The following is a 6,000-nucleotide window of genomic DNA, read 5'->3' on the forward strand; positions in this document are numbered from 1 at the left end:
CATCAAGATTAGCACTATGTCCGAAAGGACCGAAATGACCTTCCACTTGAGCCCTGTCACCTAGTGGTACGATCGGGTGTGTCCAAAATGATTTCTGAGCTAATGGTACGTTTGGCGCAAACAGTGCACCTATCTTGCCCCAACACTAACACTATCTTCTAATGGAAAGAAGTGAGATTCCACATGACCCCACCTAGGTGTTCTATCGGGTGCGTCCAAAATGATTTCTGAGCCTATGGTACGCTCGACGCAAACCGTGCACCTATCTTCCATCAACATTAGCACCATCTCCAAAAGGACCGAAACGAGCTTCCACTTGCTCCTAGTCACCAAGTGGTACCATGAGGTGCTTCCAAAACGATTTCTGAGCCTATGGTACATCTAGTGCAAACCATGCACATAGCTTGCACCGACGCTAACACAGTCTCCAAACAGAAAGAAGAGAGATTCCACATCACCCACGTCACCTAGGAGTTCCATCGGGTGCGCCCAAAATGATTTCTGAACCTATGGTACATTCGACGCAAACCGTGCACCTATCTAGCATCGACACTAACACTGTCTCCAAACGGAAAGAAGCGAGAGTCCAAATGACCCACGTCGCCTTGGAGTTCCATCGGGTGCGTCCAAAACGATTTCCGAGCCAATGGTATGTTCAACGCAAATAGTGCTCCTATCTTGCATCAAGATTAGCACTATGTCCAAAAGGACCGAAACAACCTTCCACTTGAGCCCCGTCATCTAGTGGTACGATCGGGTGTGTCCAAAATGATTTCTGAGCCAGTGGTACGTTTGGTGCAAACAGTGCACCTATCTTGGCCCGACACTAACACTATCTTCAAATGGAAAGAAGTGAGATTCCACATGACCCCACCTAGGTGTTCCATCGGGTGTGTCCAAAATGATTTGCGAGCCTATGGTACGCTCGACGCAAACCGTGCACCTATCTTCCGTCAAGATTAGCACTATCTCCGAATGGACCGAAGTGAGCTTCCACTTGACCCTAGTCACCTAGTGGTACCATCAGGTGCGTCTAAAACAATTTCTGAGCCTATGGTACCTCTAGTGCAAATCATGCACCTAGCTTGCACCGACACTAACACAGTCTCCAAATAGAAAGAAGAGAGCTTTCACATCACCCATGTCACCTAGGAGTTCCATCAGGTGTGTCCAAAATGATTTCTAAGCCTATGGTACGTTCGACGCAAACCGTGCACCTATCTAGCATCAACACTAACACTGTCTCCAAACGGAAAGAAGCGAGAGTCCAAATGACCCACGTCGCCTTGGAGTTCCATCGGGTGCATCCAAAATAATTTCCGAGCCAATGGTATGTTCAACGCAAACAGTGCTCCTATCTTGCATCAAGATTAGCACTATGTCCGAAAGGACCGAAACGACCTTCCACTTGAGCCCCGTCATCTAGTGGTACGATCGAGTGTGTCCAAAATGATTTCTGAGCCAGTGGTACGTTTGGCGCAAACAGTGCACCTATCTTCCCCGACACTAACACTATCTTCAAATGGAAAGAAGTGAGATTCCACATGACCCCACCTAGGTGTTCCATCGGGTGCGTCCAAAATAATTTCCGAGCCTATGGTACGCTCGACGCAAACCGTGCACCTATCTTCCGTCAAGATTAGCACTATCTCTAAAAGGACCGAAATGAGCTTCCACTTGACCCTAGTCACCTAGTGGTACCATCAGGTGCGTCCAAAATGATTTCTGAGCCTATGGTACATCTAGTGCAAACCATGCACCTAGCTTGCACTGACGCTAACACTGTCTCCAAATAGAAAGAAGAAAGATTCCACATCACCCACGTCACCTAGGAGTTCCATCGGGTGCGTCCAAAATGATTTCTGAGCCAATGGTACGTTTGGCGCAAACAGTGCACCTATCTTGCATCAAGATTAGCACTATGTCCGAAAGGACCGAAATGACCTTCCACTTGAGCCCCGTCACCTAGTGGTACGATCGGGTGTGTACAAAATGATTTCTGAGCCAATGGTACGTTTGGCGCAAACAGTGCACCTATCTTGCCCTAACACTAACACTATCTTCTAATGGAAAGAAGTGAGATTCCACATGACCCCACCTAGGTGTTCTATTGGGTGCGTCCAAAATGATTTCCGAGCCTATGGTACGCTCGACGCAAACCGTGCACCTATCTTCCGTCAAGATTAGCACTATCTCCAAAAGGACTAAAACGAGCTTCCACTTGCTCCTAGTCACCAAGTGGTACCATGAGGAGCTTCCAAAATGATTTCTGAGCCTATGGTACATCTAGCGCAAACCATGCACCTAGCTTGCACCGATGCTAACACAGTCTCCAAATAGAAAGAAGAGAGATTCCACATCACCCACGTCACCTAGGAGTTCCATCGAGTGCGTCCAAAATAATTTCTGAACCTATGGTACGTTCGATGCAAACCATGCACCTATCTAGCATCGACACGAACACTGTCTCCAAATGGAAAGAAGCGAGAGTCCAAATGACCCACATCGCCTTGGAGTTCCATCGGGTGCGTCCAAAACAATTTCCGAGCCAATGGTATGTTCAATGCAAACAGTGCTCCTATCTTGCATCAAGATTAGCACTATGTCCAAAAGGACCGAAACGACCTTCCACTTGAGCCCCGTCAACTAGTGGTATGATTGGGTGTGTCCAAAATGATTTCTGAGCCAGTGGTACGTTTGGCGCAAACAGTGCACCTATCTTGCCCCGACACTAACACTATCTTCAAATGGAAAGAAGTGAGATTCCACATGACCCCACCTAGGTGTTCCATCGGTGCGTCCAAAATGATTTCCGAGCCTATGGTACGCTCGACGCAAACCGTGCACCTATCTTCCATCAAGATTAGCACTATCTCCAAAAGGACCGAAATGAGCTTCCACTTGCCCCTAGTCACCAAGTGGTACCATGAGGTGCTTCCAAAATGATTTCTGAGCCTATGGTACATCTAGCGCAAACCATGCACCTAGCTTGTACCGACGCCAACACAGTCTCCAAACAGAAAGAAGAGAGATTCCACATCACCCACGTCACCTAGGAGTTCCATCGGGTGCGTCCAAAATGATTTCTAAGCGTATGGTATCTTCGACGCAAACCGTGCACCTATCTAGCATTGACACTAACACTGTCTCTAAACAGAAAGAAGCAAGAGTCCAAATGACCCACATCGCCTTGGAGTTCCATCGGGTGCGTCCAAAACGATTTCTGAGCCAATGGTATGTTCAACGCAAACAGTGCTCCTATCTTGCATCAAGATTAGCACTATGTCCGAAAGCACCAAAACGACCTTCCACTTGAGCTCCGTCACCATGTGGTATGATCGGGTGTGTCCAAAATGATTTCTGAGCCAGTGGTACGTTTGGCGCAAACAGTGCGCCTATCTTGCCCCGACACTAACACTATCTTCAAATGGAAAGAAGTGAGATTCCAGCAAGTATAGCTTGTGTGAGATTCCACATGACCCCACCTAGGTGTTCCATCGGGTGCGTCCAAAATGATTTCCGAGCCTATGGTACGCTCGACGCAAACCATGCACCTATCTTCCGTCAAGATTAGCACTATCTCTAAAAGGACCAAAATGAGCTTCCACTTGACCCTAGTCACCTAGTGGTGCCATCAAGTGCGTCCAAAATGATTTCTGAGCCTATGGTACATCTAGTGCAAACCATGCACCTAGCTTGCACTGACGCTAACACAGTCTCCAAACAGAAAGAAGAGAGATTCCACATCACCCACATCACCTAGGAGTTCCATCGGGTGCGTCCAAAATGATTTCTGAGCCAATGGTACGTTTGGCGCAAACAGTGCACCTATCTTGCATCAAGATTAGCACTATGTCCGAAAGGACCGAAATGACCTTCCACTTGAGCCCTGTCACCTAGTGGTACGATCGGTTGTGTCCAAAATAATTTCTGAGCTAATGGTACGTTTGGCGCAAACAGTGCACCTATCTTGCCTCAACACTAACACTATCTTCTAATGGAAAGAAGTGAGATTCCACATGACCCCACCTAGGTGTTCTATCGGGTGTGTCCAAAATGATTTCCGAGCCTATGGTACGCTCGACGCAAACCGTGCACCTATCTTCCATCAAGATTAGCACCATCTCCAAAAGGACCGAAACGAGCTTCCGCTTGCTCCTAGTCACCAAGTGGTACCATGAGGTGCTTCCAAAACGATTTCTGAGCCTATGTTACATCTAGCGCAAACCATGCACATAGCTTGCACCGACGCTAACACAGTCTCCAAACAGAAAGAAGAGAGATTCCACATCACCCACGTCACCTAGGAGTTCCATCGGGTGCGCCCAAAATGATTTCTGAACCTATGGTACATTCGACGCAAACCGTGCACCTATCTAGCATCGACACTAACACTGTCTCCAAACGGAAAGAAGCGAGAGTCCAAATGACCCACGTCGCCTTGGAGTTCCATCGGGTGCGTCCAAAACGATTTCCGAGCCAATGGTATGTTCAACGCAAACAGTGCTCCTATCTTGCATCAAGATTAGCACTATGTCCAAAAGGACCGAAACGACCTTCCACTTGAGCCCCGTCATCTAGTGGTACGATCGGGTGTGTCCAAAATGATTTCTGAGCCAGTGGTACGTTTTTTGCAAATAGTGCACCTATCTTGCCCCGACACTAACACTATCTTCAAATGGAAAGAAGTGAGATTCCACATGACCCCACCTAGGTGTTCCATCGGGTGCGTCCAAAATGATTTCCGAGCCTATGGTACGCTCGACGCAAACCGTGCACCCATCTTCCGTCAAGATTAGCACTATCTCCAAAAGGACCGAAACGAGCTTCCACTTGCCCCTAGTCACCAAGTGGTACCATGTGGTGCTTCCAAAATGATTTCTGAGCCTATGGTACATCTAGCATAAACCATGCACCTAGCTTGCACCGACGCTAACATAGTCTCCAAACAGAAAGAAGAGAGATTCCACATCACCCACGAAACCTAGGAGTTCCATCGGGTGCGTCCAAAATGATTTCTAAGCCTATGGTACGTTCGACGCATACCGTGCACCTATCTAGCATCGACACTAACACTGTCTCCAAACGGAAAGAAGCGAGAGTCCAAATTACCCACATCGCCTTGGAGTTCCATCGGGTGCGTCCAAAACGATTTCCGAGCTAATGGTATGTTCAACGCAAACAGTGCTCCTATCTTGCATCAAGATTAGCACTATGTCCAAAAGGACCGAAACAACCTTCCACTTGAGCCCCGTCACCTAGTGGTACGATCAGGTGTGTCCAAAATGATTTCTGAGCCAGTGGTAAGTTTGGCGCAAACAGTGCACCTATCTTGCCCCGACACTAACACTGTCTCCAAATGGAAAGAAGTGAGATTCCACCTGACCCACATCAATTAGGACTTCCATCAGGTGTGTCCAAAATGATTTACGAGCCTATGGTACGCTCGATGCAAACCATGCACCTATCTTCCATCAAGATTAGCACTATCTCCAAAAGGACCAAAATGAGCTTCCACTTGACCCTAGTGACCTAGTGGTACCATCAGGTGCGTCCGAAACGATTTTTGAGCCTATGGTACATCTAGTGCAAACCATGCACCTAGCTTGCACCGACGCTAACACTGTCTCCAAACAGAAATAAGAGAGATTCCACATCACCCACGTCACCTAGGAGTTCCAACGGGTGCGTCCAAAATGATTTTTGAGCCTATGGTACGTTCGACGCAAACCATGCACCTATCTAGCATCGACACTAACACTGTCTCCAAACGAAAAGAAGCAAGAGTCCAAATGACCCACGTCGCCTAGGAGTTCCATCGGGTGCGTCCAAAACAATTTCCGAGCCAATGGTATGTTCGACGCAAACAGTGCTCCTATCTTGCATCAAGATTAGCCTATGTCCGAAAGGACCAAAACGACCTTCCACTTGAGCCCCGTCACCTAGTGATATGATCGGGTGTGTCCAAAATTATTTCTGAGCCAATGGTACGTTTGGCGC

This window comes from Miscanthus floridulus, chromosome 6, assembly GCF_019320115.1.
Source record: "Miscanthus floridulus cultivar M001 chromosome 6, ASM1932011v1, whole genome shotgun sequence".
NCBI classification, from domain to species: Eukaryota; Viridiplantae; Streptophyta; class Magnoliopsida; order Poales; family Poaceae; genus Miscanthus; species Miscanthus floridulus.